This window comes from Gossypium arboreum, chromosome 9 (assembly GCF_025698485.1).
Source record: "Gossypium arboreum isolate Shixiya-1 chromosome 9, ASM2569848v2, whole genome shotgun sequence".
Classification (NCBI taxonomy): domain Eukaryota; kingdom Viridiplantae; phylum Streptophyta; class Magnoliopsida; order Malvales; family Malvaceae; genus Gossypium; species Gossypium arboreum.
The window spans coordinates 78,072,797-78,087,465 of record NC_069078.1 but is presented as its reverse complement, the minus strand read 5'-3'; the positions used below and the strand labels follow the sequence as shown (position 1 = coordinate 78,087,465).

General features: G+C 31.6%; 1 long non-coding RNA gene across 1 annotated transcript; it reads left to right on the top strand.

The window, feature by feature from the left end:
• Window positions 1–2,505: 2,505 nt before the first annotated feature.
• LOC128280556 (uncharacterized) lies at window positions 2,506–4,746 on the top strand. Its single transcript, XR_008270650.1, has 2 exons — window positions 2,506–2,684; window positions 4,530–4,746. It is a non-coding gene; the product is annotated as an uncharacterized LOC128280556 (long non-coding RNA).
• The last annotated feature ends 9,923 nt before the right edge of the window (window positions 4,747–14,669 follow it).

Genomic DNA, 14,669 nt, shown 5'->3' with positions numbered 1-14,669 from the left:
AATGTTATTTTTTAATTAAAATCATTTTTTCAAATGAATTAAATAAACATGAAAATTTTAAAGGTATCATTAGAAATTAATATTAATAAAATGAATGACATAAGTGACAGTGAACGATACTTGTAAATGGCATATATAATTAGTTATATGCAAAAATTGCATTTAAGTAGTTTAGTAAAGTTATTCTAATTTTTATTTTTTATATTATTTCGATAATTAAATTGATTTAAATACACTTGAAACATAATAAAAATGTGAAAGTGGTGAATGGAACATCTTAATGAATTAAATTAAAAGTATGAGTGTACATTAAATGACTAGTCTTGACTATCGAAACAGTTGACTCCACGGGTAGAGACATATATGTATTCAATGGAAAAATTATACATTAGACTGGACCCAAGATGAATTAATTCTGAATCCGTTTGTGAATTAATTCACTTGTGACGTTCATAGTGTAATTTACCTAAATTCTGAGTTATTCATTGACTATGCTATGTAACTCATGTGATTTGTTATAAATGGAGGCTTGTGCTCTAAAGATGATCGAGCCCATAGCTGGTATGTTGGATACATAACTTGTGTATAGCAAGGCTTTACTAGCAACAATGGAATTCATAACTTGACTAAAGAATTAATGATATCCTTTCATTGACATTGTGTGGATCGATAAATATGGAACGTGACCTCGAGTTGCTTGTTCTCAAACGAGCAAATTATCACAGTAATTTGTTGACAATGATCATATTAATAATTAAGAAGACACAATGGTGACAATGAAGTAAAATAGGATTGTATTAAGCGAAAGAATTTAACTCAAATGTATCACGGGTTGCTTGTTCTCGAACGAGAAATTTATCATAGTTATTTGTTGACAGTAAGCATATTAATCATTAAGAAGACATAATGGTGACAATGAGATAAAATAGGACTATATTGAGTGAACGAATTTAACTCAAATGTATCAAGGATATCATATGCGGGTAACACACACATGATGAGGTCATTACACAAAGTAGTTGGATGAATTGCTTTCGTAAAAAATATAAAATAAGGAGTTTTCAATCATGGTACTTTTTATGCACTGATTCCATGATTAAGTAATTGATAATTATAGGAACAATGCTTCTAGACATAATTGCAATTACTAGAGCCTAATTGTATATGTTCGATTAGTCCCTCCGCTAGCTTAACAAAAGCTCGATCATACTGCATTTGAATTAGAAGGAAACTCTATGAATTTGAAAATAATTTAATTGGGCCTATTTATTCGATGTAAAATTAAATTAGGTGGTCGTGAGAATTGTTCAACTAGATAATTTGGTTAAAGAATTTTCTTGAAAATTTAATTTAGAAATCTAAATGATTTTTGGGAAAATAAATTTTGATCAAGTAAAATTAAATTAATCAAATTATTTAAAATAAATATGATATTTTTGGAAATTAAATTTCAAGTCAGGCAATTGGCCCAATGGGTAATTTAACTTGAAAATTGGACTTGAGATCGAAAATTGGGCTCGAAACCCAAAATCGAGACTGAGACCCAAAAGATATCGAATCAGGCCAGGTATGTGAAACCGAGCCGACGATCCAACCAGTGGCAGGACCAGATCGGTTGGGCCATCACTGGCATAGACTGAATCAGTAATAACTAAATCAGTTCGAGGTACCGTGAGGGTGTTGCACCTGCGATGGCACCATTGGATGGTCAGCGGCGATGGTTCTTCTATGGTTGAGTAGTAGAAGAATTACACTCCTACCAGTACTTTACCAGATAATTTGATTTCAGATTAACTATTCCAAAAATAATAATATTTTAAAGTTTTAATATTAAATTTAATTTAATAGTATTTTATTAATTTAATATTAATGTGATTATATTAATTTTAAATTTAATTTAATATTTATCTTGTAGATAAGTATTCTATTAATTGAATAGATTTAATATTAAAATTAATCTAATATTTATCTTAATAAGTATTATATTAATTTAATATTAAGTGATTAAGTTTAATCATAATTAAACTCTCCTTACTTAAAGAGAGTCATGAGTCATTATTTTTTTCATACTTGAATTCAAGAGAAATGTAACGCCCCAATTTTCGGGAATCCTGTGAATGTTGGCATAGGTTTAATTATGTTAGTGGGCCTCTAGAAGGCCCAAGCTTAAGATAGAACCCGGTAATTTTAGTTAATTTTTGTTCCATAAGAAAAATGGAGTGAAATTATGAAATAGGACCTATGTGAAAATGTTTGAAAATGCTATAGGCTAAATTGAAGTGGCCAAATAAATAGGAGTGCAAAATAGGAGGATTTGCATGACAAACCTCCCATTTTACATGAAGTGACCAACCATCATGTTGTTGTAGACAAAATGTGCACTTGATATCCATAATTTATGGTACAAATTGATACAAATTGATAATAGGTTAGGTAAATGTTCCATGATAATGGGTTAGGTAAATGTTTCATGATAATGGGTTAGGTAAATGTTTCATGATAAGAATTTCATGTCTTTTGTATTAAAGAATTAAATGGATGAAATATGAAGTTTTATTAAAAGAAAAAGGGGTGAAAAGAACAAAGTTTTGTCCATCTTTGTTCATCATAGCTGAAAGTTAGAGAAGAGAAAGGAGAGGAGAAAGCTCTTGAGTATTCGGTCATTAGGAGGAGGAAAATTGAAGGTAAGTTCTTAGTACCTTGCTTCTTATTTTGAGGTTCATGAGTTCATCTTGATTCTACCTTAACTCTTGAAGCATATTTTGGTTTTTAGTTGTGTTGTGCGTATTTAGTCATGAATTAAAATGAAGGAAATGGTTGTTGTTTCATGTTCTTTTGATGAAAAATGGAAGATAGGTGAAGTTGAGCCAAACAAATGAGCATGCATGTGCCTTAGATGTTAAAGGGAAAAATCAGCTAACATGTTGTGCTTTAAAATGATGAAATGGAGATTATACTTAAGTAAAATCATAGATATGTGATGATTGATTGGTGATATACATGTTTAAATAACATGCATGCAAGGTATGTGTGAAAGAGTGATTTGGTAATAAATCTGCTTGGGACAGCAGCAGTAACGTGACTGTGGAAAATCACCATAAATTATGGGAGAAGAATTAGAAGCTGAATAAATTATGTAATTAAAGCTTAATGAGTCTAGTTTCAAATGAAATAAATAAGAATATATTTTGAATTCTGTACAATGAGAAATTTGATTTGAAATGAAGAGTGGCCAGATTAGTCAAACAGTGAAACATGGGAAACTTTAAGAAAAATCTGGTATTGATTGGCCATACCAAAAATTCTGAAAATTTTATGGATAGAAGATATATGAGTCTATTTTCAGGGAAAATTAACGAAACTTGATTTGGAGTTTCGTAGCTCCAGTTATAAATAATTTAGTGACTATTGCTCAGGAAGACAGTTTGCAGTGAAATTATGATTATGTGGTAAACATTGACAAAAATTTGTTAATGAGTTGCTTATTGTTTTCTTATAAGCTTACTATAATCTGTAGGTGTGGTTGGTCGAATATTGTAAGGGGTTAATACGTAGTTCGTATTTGAATAGTTAGATTAATGTGTTAGTAATCCAATTGTAGGCAGTTCGTCTGTGGATCTCGTCAGCATATCGTTGCAAACAAGTGTGTAACTAACACCCTCTTTCTTAGTCTAGATCGGCAAAAGCCGAAAAGCGAAATGCTTAAAACCGGTATTTTGTAGATTCTGAGTGTGCGAATGCTCGTGAGGTAAATCGATTAATGTTTTTGGTAAGCTGCAATGTTTGGACGCAAAGTGCATGATTTATGTGCCTCGATATTTTTGGGCTTAATGGGCCAAAATTGGAATGATGGGCCAATCAGCCCAATTCGATAAGAACCCTCGATGCGTGATTCTGTTAGTACATGAAAAGTAGGAATATGCATGAAAAACCCTAAAGTAGATAAATTATTGAAATACCTTTAAAAGTGGAAAATTTACGGTTTACCCCTAAGAGATAAATTACCAAATACCCCTAGGGTTAAATTGACCTAAATGCATGTTTGATCGTTGTTATTTATGCATGCCATGTTGTTATTATCGATGCATGGGATTGGGATATTGACGGAGGAAGTCTTGAAAGTGGCTTGTCCACATACTAGAGGCTTTGCCTCAATTTATTGATAAGCTGAAAGCAAAGAAGGTTGCAAATGTGGAGTGTTAAATTTGGGTGGGTTGAGCTATTCCCCACATGGAGTGTATGGCTGGTACGGGTGGAGTGTAGTGGTTGGTGGGTTGAGTAGTCTCCCCAAATGGGCTTGCATATGTTATTGATGTTGTATGTATTTCCAAATGGGCCTATGGGCCATACTGTTGTCTGAATAAGGGGCTAAGGCCCAGTTTATTGTAATCTGAAAAGGGCTCTGGCCCAGTACCACTATTACCTGAATGGGCTTAGGCCCAATAGGCTTGAGCTGACTTGGGCTTTGAATGGGTTTTCCTTACACACTGAGTTCCCCAAACTCACCCCTTTTATTTTCATCCACGCAGGAAATCCCCAACTATAGTGGGCTTGGAGCTGTGAGGGAATTCGGAGTGGCCACCCATTCTGAAAGTTTGATTTTCTTCTGGTGAATTGGACATCCTTTTAATTACGTTTGAGGTTTTGGGCTTTTAAATGTAATAAGGCCACTTATTTATTTTTGATAGTTTTTAATATGTATTACTAAGATAGGTAATACTTATTTTAACTATTGAAATTGGATAACTTTAGGGCGCGTTTTCAAAAACAACAGTTGATTTCAAAATAACACGACAACAAGCAAAGCTTCCGCAATGAAAGTATTTTCCAAAATTAATCATTTTTCCTAAAAATGACTTAATCAAATCAGTTTCCTAGAAATATCCATGACGTTAAGGTGTGGCAATGGCGGTATGCATGTCTAGGATTCGATCCGAAGGGAGCTTGGTACTTAAGCAGTCCGATGGACTCACCACCTCTTTTCCGGTTTCCTACCTGGTGCACAGCTTCCATTCACTTTAACCCTTAATGAATTAATCTTTTGAACATCAAGTACGATTTTCTGGACTTAGAATGGAAATTTTTTTTTTTACGTTTTTGATGTGGCATGTCGGATCCGGCCATAACTTCTGGGCCGGGTTTGGGGTGTTACAAGAAAGTTGTAAAGAGAAAATTCTCTAAAGAAATTATTTTAGAAAATTTCTAGAGATGTTTTTTATTTACAACTTGACCTTAAAGTTTATTCAGAAATTACAAAATCGTCCTACTGATAATTTTGTGAAAATTTTTCTAATTTGAAGCGAGCCTACACTCGACAGATGTGAACTTGAGGGTAACGGAGAAGACTATTCAGTTGGAGAGTTCATCCTAGACAAATTGAAAAAGGTACAATTTTAATTAAGTATTTATTATTTTAGATAACACAACCAAGTTCTAGTTTTAGAAAAAAAAATTAAATCTTTGATTTTTCCTCAAATCTATTTTTCGTTGCGTTTTTCAAACCTGATTTTCCAACATATATATATATATATATATCAGTACGGTGTTATCGTGTTGTTGTTGACTTTATGTCCGTTGATGGTGAGTTGAATTATCATGAATGGTTTATATAAAGTATTGATTTATAGTTGCATGTTCAATTATACTTTTCAATTCATTGTTTGATAAACTTTTACTACGAAAAATAATTATTGATGAAGATACCATTGTCGTGGTTTGCTAGATATTATGTTTGGTATGATATGTTGTGTAGCACCCCTTTCCGGGCCAAGACGTTATGGTCGGATCCGACATGCCACATCGAAGCGTTCAAAACATTTTATATTGTTGATCCAGAAAAACCTACTTAGTGTTTTAAAAGATAATTTCATTATAGGTTAAAGTGAATGGAAGTTGTGCACCAGGTAGGAAACCGAAAAAGAGGAGGTGAGTTTATCGGACTACTTAAGTACCAAGCTCCCTTCGGATCCAATCTTAGACATGCACACCACCATTGCCACACCTTAACGTCATGTATATTTCTAGGAAACCGATTTGATTAAGTCATTTTTAGGAAAAGTGATTAATTTTCGAAAATACTTTCATTGCGGAAGCTTTGCTTGTTGTCGTGTTATTTTGAAATCAATTATTTTTTTTTGAAAACGCGCCTAAAAGCTATCCAATTTCAACAGCTTAAAATAAGTAATACCTATCTTAGTAATACATATTAAAACCATAAAAATAATTGCGGCCTTATTACATTTAAAACCCAAAACTTCAAACGTAAATAAAAGGATGTCCAGTTCACCGAAGAAAATCAAACTTTCGAACGGTGGCCACTCCAAATTCCTCACGCCCAAGCCCACTATGGTTGGCCATTTCGTGTGGATGAAAATAAAAGGGTGAGTTTGGGGAAACTCAGTGTAAGGAAAACCCATTCAAAGCCCAAGTCACTCAAGCCTATTGGGCCTAAGCCCATTCAGTAACAAAGAGTAATCGACCGAGCCCTTTTCAGACATAATAAACCGGGCCTTAGCCCTTATTCAGATAATGAAGATGGCCCATAGGCCCATTTCAAAATACATGCAACATCAATAACATATGCAAGCCCATTTGGGAGACTACTCAACCCACCAACCACTACACTCCACCCGCACCAGCCATACACTCCATGTGGGAATAGCTCAACCTGCATCAAATTTCTACACTCACATTCTTGACCTTTTTTGCTCCAGCTAACAAAAATTAAGGTAAAGCCTCTAGTACGTGGACAAGCCACTTTCAGATTTCCTCCGTCAATATCCCAATCCCATGCATCGATAATAACAACATGGCATGCAGTAAATAACAACAGTCAAAAATACATTTAGGTCAATTTAACCCTAGAGGTATTTCGGTAATTTATCTACTAAGGGTAAAACTGTAAATTTTTCACTTTTAAAGGTATTTCAGTAATTTATCTATTTTAGGGTTTTTCATGCATATTCCTACTTTTCACGTACTAACAGAATCACCGAATTGGGCCCGTTGGCCCATCATTCCAATTTTGGTCCATTAAGCCAAAAAATATCGAGGGTACAGAAATCATGCACTTTGCAGTCCAAATTTTGCAGCTTACCAAAAACATTAATCGATTTACCTCACGAGCATTCGCACACTCGCAAATCTACAAAATACCGGTTTTCGCATTTCGGTTTTCGACTTTTGCCGATCCAGACTAAGAAAGAGGGTGTTAGTTACACACTTGCTTATGCATTTATATGTTGATTTAGATCCACACACTAACCGCCTACAATTGGATTACTAACACATTAATCTAACTATTCAAATACGAACTACGATTAACCCTTACAATATTCGACCAACCACACCTACAGATCATAGTAAGCTTATAAGAAAACAATAAGCAACTCATTAACAAATTTTTGTCAATGTTTACCACATAATCATAATTTCACTGTAAGCTGTTTTCCTGAGCAACAGTCACTAAATTATTTATAACTCGAGCTACGAAACTCTAAATCAAGTGCTGTTAATTTTACCTAAAAATAGACTCATATATCTTCTATCCATAAAATTTTTAGAATTTTTGGTTTAGCCAATCAATACCAGATTTTTCTCAAAGTTTCCCATGTTTCACTGTTTGGCTAATCTGACCACTCTTCATTAGAATAAAATTTCTCATTGTACAGAATTCAAAATATGTTCACGTTTATTCCATTTGAAACTATACTCATTAAGCTTTAATTACATAATTTATGCAGCTTCTAACTCATCTCCCACAATTTATGGTGATTTTCCAAAGTCACGTTACTGCTGCTGTCCCAAGCAGATTTATTACCAAATCACTCTTTCACACCTAACTTGCATGCTTGTTATTTAAACATTATATCACCAATCAATCATCACATATCTATGATTTTACTTAAGTATAATCTCCATTTCATCATTTTAAAGCACAACATGTTAGCCGATTTTTCTCCTTAGCATCTAAGGCACATGCATGCTCATTTGTTTGGCTCAACTTCACCTATCTTCTATTTTTCATCAAAAGAACATGAAACAACAACCATTTCCTTCATTTTAATTCATGACTAAATGCTCACAACACAACTAAAAACCAAAATATGCTTCAAGAGTTAAGGTAGAATCAAGAAGAACTCATGAACATCAAGATAGAAGCAAACTACCATGAACTTACCTTCAATTTTCTTCCCCAAGTGACCGAATATTCAAGAGCTTTCTCTTCTCTAACTTTAGGCTATGATGAACAAAGATGGACAAAACTTTGTTCTTTTCACCCCTTTTTCTTTTAATAAAATTTCATATTTCATCCATTTAATTCTTTAATACAAAAGACATGAAATGCCCATCATGGAACATTTACCTAAACTATTATCATGGAACATTTACCTAACCCATTATCATGGAATATTTACCTAATCCATTATCATGGAACATTTACCTAACCCATTATCAATTTGTACTATGAATTATGGATATCAAGTGCTCATATTGTCTACAACAACATGATGGCTGGCCACTTCATGTAAAATGGGAGGTTTGTCATGCAAATCCTTCTATTTTGCACTCCTATTTATTTGGCCACTTATTTAGCCTATAGCATTTTCAAACATTTTCACATAGGTTCTATTTCATAATTTCACCCCTTTTTTCTTATGGAACAAAAATTAACTAAAATTGTCGGGTTCTATCTTAAGCTTGGGCCTTCTAGAGGCCCACTAACATAATTAAACCTATGCCAACATTCACAGAATTCCCGAAAATTGGGGCGTTACATGTTGTGTTATCAGTAAAATGATTAGTTGAATGCTTGCTATATGCCTGTCATAATTATGAATGATATGCAGAGTGTGAAGGGTTGTTTTGGCAGATGAAAGATGAAGAAATGTCACGTTGTGAACTCTACGTCATGTGTTATGGAGATGTATTTGCAAATCGATATGATAATCCTATGTGGGTTCTATGTATGTATGAGACTCTGCGCGAAGTCTAAGGCTTTAAGCCTCATATGTGTAAGCATGTCTATGGCATGGTATATGAAAGTTCATCAAACCTAATCGATAAGTTTTGTGCTAAAGTTATATGTGAGATTTTGCCATATGAGGTCCACGACAAAGTCTACTTGTACGAATCCACTATGATTGTGAAGCTCAATTTAGGTAATTTCAAACTGTTGTTCGTGGGAAATGAAGGAACTAAGCTAGAACCTCCAAAGCCTTGTGTAAGCATGACATCTTTTATTTTGTAACATGTGTAGATGTTGGGGCATCGCGTGGTTTAAATTTCTGTTTTGTACTTGCATAAGAACTTTTCAAATCTAGTTTAAAATGAAACTAGACCCATGAAATTAGTTGGACATATTATTATTACAAGAGACTAATTTTGTCAAAAGGTTGTTTCATATGGAATTGTTAATTGATTATTAAATTACTATCACTTACTTTAATAGTTGAATTCATGAAGGTCAGTCGTCTAGCCATTTGGGTGTTACAAAAATAAAATGAAAGAATTGTTAATATGATGTTGAAATTAACTTAAATTTAACAAAATAATTTTAATAGTGTTAATAGTTTAACATGAACATCAAAATTTATATAATAAAAAAATTAAATTCTTAAAATAAAAGTACAAAAACTAAATTTTAAATTTACTGAAAAGTAAATAAACTTATAATATATTTTAATTTTATATATAAATTACTCTCTATATATTTAGATCTTAACCCAAATGTTTGACTTATTTTGTTAAGAAATATTGTGAAGCTATGAGTGGGATTCGCAGGGTATAATATTTGCTTTCTCAATTAAATAAACCTCAAGTTTATTTGAAAAAGAAAAACAGAAAGCTTTCCTATAAAAGCATTATTGCTTGTTAATTTCAATTTTTTGATTTACAGTACATATGAAAGCATGAAGTCAAATACTACAACGTGCGATGTAACTCGATCTCATCACATGCTACACACAATTAATACACGATGCTATCTTCCCATAACTATCAACCTTACCAAAACTAAGGTGTGGTCGCCATCAATGTGGTTGTTTATATATACACACACAACACATTCAATCCAACAAAGGATACAATGGATGCAACCCTTTCTACATAATATACATATACACGTGGTGCGTATACGGTAGATGTAACTATGGTTGGGTTGATCTGTTTACTTTTTTCTTGATGATCAACATTTCCAAGGTTTTTATTTCAGTTACAGAACAATAAAACAGTATGCATTCTATGTATGGGTTTAGGGGCATTAAAATTCTTAACTAATATGTGTGTACATTGACCTTGTATAGTATTAAATACAACATGGGCTTTGATATTGGATGAGAGGGCAGAAGTAGGCCCACCACGTGAATCCGTGACATTATTATCATTGTTGTTGTTAATTAGTAGTGAGAAAAAAAAAAGCTATTGAGGTTTCCCAAAATATATTAAATCTATTAAAATAATATTTTACGTGGCAAAACTTTTTCGAAGATGATAAAAATTTATGGACAAATATAATTTCACTAAAACAGAAAAAACAATGATTACAGAAAATGGAGATAAAAGTAAACCTCGAAACCCAAAATAAAAACTCTCAAAACGTAAACACAAAATTCTCTGAAAGTTTTTAAAAGTTAATACCTAAATGTGTAACGAGTTATCTTTCTAAAGTGGAAAAATGACTTATTTTTAAACTAAATTTGTAGGTTAAATAATATTAAAATAACCTACACTAATCATAGTTTAACTAGGAGAGGAAAAGTCGAAAAAAACAAGGCATAACTCCACAAATATTCACCTTGACTTGTATTTCCACAACGTCTCCTTTGCCAAAGCCTGCCACGGGCTTATCTCAAACTATGCATGATATTAACCGAGTCGAAATTGTGCTTAGAAGCTGGAATACTTCTAGCTTTTGACTTATGCATTGCCAAATCAAAATTGACCCATGTCTGATTTCCATGAACGTAGTACCCTATCTTTTTAAAATCTGCACTCAAAAAAGAACTTCTCTTATATGAAACAATCATACATTTTTCCCTCCTATGACCAAATTGTCTCCACTTCAAACGAGTCGACTTCGACTCCTTAACAGACGAGGGACATCTTATTTCACCACTCATCGCTGATTCTTCCAGAATATAAAGACTGCCAATCTTTTTTACTTTTTATCAAAACGAGAGCCTCACGAGATACCTTAATGTCGCTTGGCTCAATGTTAATTTTATAACCATTCGAGTCCAAAATTTTCAAGGAGATGAGATTTTTCATTAAGTCAGGCACATGCTTGACGTCTGATAGTGTCCTAATTGTCTCGTTATGCATCTTGGTCTAAACAGTACCAATACTGGTTACCTTACTGGGTGAACCATTCCCCATGCGCACTACTTTATCTTTAACTGAACTGTATGTGGAGAACCAATCCCTATTAGGACACATGTGGAAAGAACACCCATAATTCATGATCCACTCGGATGTAAACTCGAAGTTTTCACTTATTGACACCAACAAAAAATCATTACCCTTGTCATTGGCCAAGTTAGCACCAACTAAATCTTCCTTGTTGCTCCCAACAGCCATTTTATTTTGCAATTTGTAACAATCTGTCTTGATGTGACCTAACTTTTTACAATAGCAACATCTCTTGTCTCGCTTCTTTGATGCTACCAAAACCTAGGCTTGCCTATCTAACTTGTTATTTGAACCAAACTCATTGTCAAGTTTGTCTTTGCTCAACATATGACCCTTCTCATCATCGAATGAGAGATTATCTCTGCCATAAATCAAGGTTTCTCTCAAAGACTTGTATGAAAGGGGTAAAGAGCACAATAATAGCATAGCTTAATCTTCATCGTCAATTTGAATCTTAACGTTATTTAAATCATTCAAAAAAGTAATAAATTGGCTGATGTGCTCACCTTCGTTCATGCAAAATGTGTACAATCGTTAATTCAAAACTAATTGGTTAGTTAGAAACTTAGTCATGTAGAGCGTTTCTAACATTTCTGTAAGATAAATGTTGTTTTCTCCATCAAAACCTCACGCAACACGTTATTTTTTAAATATAATTGAATCATGGATAAAACATTTTTATCTAACCTATCCCATTTTGATTTATCTATGTCTGCAGGATTCTTCTCTATAAGGACTTTCTTATAATCGCCCAGAATCAGAATTGTCATTATCTGAACTTGCTACAGATTGAAATTTATGATGCCGTTAAACTTATCAATATCAATTTTGTTACTGCCATCTCTGAACGAGTTGATTGCAGAAATCAAACTAGCTCTTGATACTAGTTTGTTAGGGATAAACCCAGCTAAGAAACAAACAAGTAAAATAACAAAAAAAATTGAAAAGATCGAATACAAATATTTTACGTAGAAAAACTCCTCTGAGGCAAAAATAATGTAACTAAAATGAAAAAAATGAAGAGTACAAAAGATAGAAATAAAACTAAACGCCGAAACATGAAATAAGAACCCTCAAAATGTAAACACAAAATTCTCTAAAAGCTTGTAAAAATTAATACCTAAATGTGTAATGGGTTATCTTTCTAGTATGGAAAAAGGGCCTATTTGTAGGCTAAATTTGTAGGTCAAATAATATTCAAATAACCTACACTTATCAGAGTTTAACTGGAAAAAAAAACTACTAAAAATACGAGGCATAACTCCACAATTTCTTCCTAGAAATTAATAATATATAAAAATATGAGTTCGAAAAAACTTTTAAACTAATTATTATATATTTAATATTCATTGTATCACCAGTTTTATAATTTTAAATATAATTTTATTGTTTATAAAATTTATCATATTTATAAATATAGAATTTAGTTTTACTGAAATTAAAATATTTGATTAAACCAATTTATTTAAAACTTATTCCACTCAAAAATAAAATTTTAATTTTATTAAAAGACTTTATTTAAAATAAATATATTTATTAATAAATAAAAAGCTAAATTTTATATTGAATTATTTATCTTCATAGTATTACTTTTTTTATGAACAAAAAGTAAAATTTATGTTAGTTTAATTTTAAATATCAAATTTTAATTATTCATATGATAAACAACTTTATATTATATATATGATTTTATAAATACCATATATTATTTATGAGCTATTATGATCAATTTATAAATTATATATTGAAAACAATAGTTATTATTTCTCCAAACTCATATTTATATATATTATAGATTATCGATTATGAGTTAATCAAAACTATTTTATTCAATATTCATTAAAGTTATTTAAAAGTAACTAAAATTACAATTAAAAATAGTGAAAATATTTAAATATTTTGTTTAGGAAAAATAACTAGCCACCAACCCTTAAATACCTGATTTAAAAAGCCTCCTGGAGCTTTAAAACTTAAATTTCATTTTTAAATATATGTTCCTTCACATGATGAATTCTTTGCCTATTAACTTAATCCAAGCTTCAATAAACCTCTGTTTCGGAACACATTTCGAAATCACAAAAACATGTTGCCGACCGACATTCTCCATGTTCCAAACATCCCATTAATTTATTTACTTTTCGCCAGCTCTCCCGACTCAAATGTACACCTTCTCCATCAAACATATCCGATGGTTACGTATCAAAAGAAAACATATCCATATGGTTAGGGATGATAACGGGATAAGATAGAAGTGACTTTTTTCTAACCTCAATCTCCACTTCTTCGGAAATGATTTAAATGAATTGATTAATTATGAAAATAATTTAAGTGTAAAATTTTATACGAAAATAATTTACTTTTTATTGTGTACATTGATGCTGTAATTTTTATTGACAGCACCACTCCGTTATCATTAAGCAATCATCAGTTTTTTTTTAAATAATTATTTTAGGTTCCATCAGATAAATTGATGGTACTAAATTGGAGTGTAATTATATAAAATGTACAGAGACTTGATGAAGTAATTATCCTTTTTAGATTGACTGAAAAAAGTGGTAAGTCACGCCAAATTAAATGCTTTTCAATATTTTTTTTATCTATTTGCATGATAGGTAAGTCTCCTTTTGAAATTAAATTTAAATAACACTTAAAAATATAAGAATAACAAAAATAAGTCCTTTTAATTTTTTAAGAACAATAAACTTGTAAAACTATATAAAATTCTTATTTAAATTACTCAAGTATATCCCTAAAAAAATTCTTCATGTTTATTTAAATTTAAACATTTTCAATTTAAATAAGAATTTTATATGATTTTTAAGTTTATTATTTAAAAAAATGAGAAGGATTTATTTTTGTTATTCTTATATTTTTAAGAACTGTTTAAATTTAATTTAAAAAGAGATAGACTTAACATGCAAATAGAGGTTGAAAGCATTTAATTTGGTGCAGCTATACTCTCACGCGCACCCCTTTTTTTTCAACCAATCTAAAGGTTAATTGTTTCATCATGTCCCTGAACATTTTATATAATCACACTTTAGCTCAGTGTTGTCAATTTATTTGACGACACCATTAAAATTTATTTTTTCTTTTAAATGCAATCATTGGTCGATGATGGGGTCAGTGTTATCGATGTGTCTGACAGGACCAATAGACACTACAGAAATTAAATTATTTATGTACATAATTTTTAAGTTGAATCATTTTCGTAATTAATAAAAAATTTCTTCTAAAAAGCACCACTTAAATTCCATTTA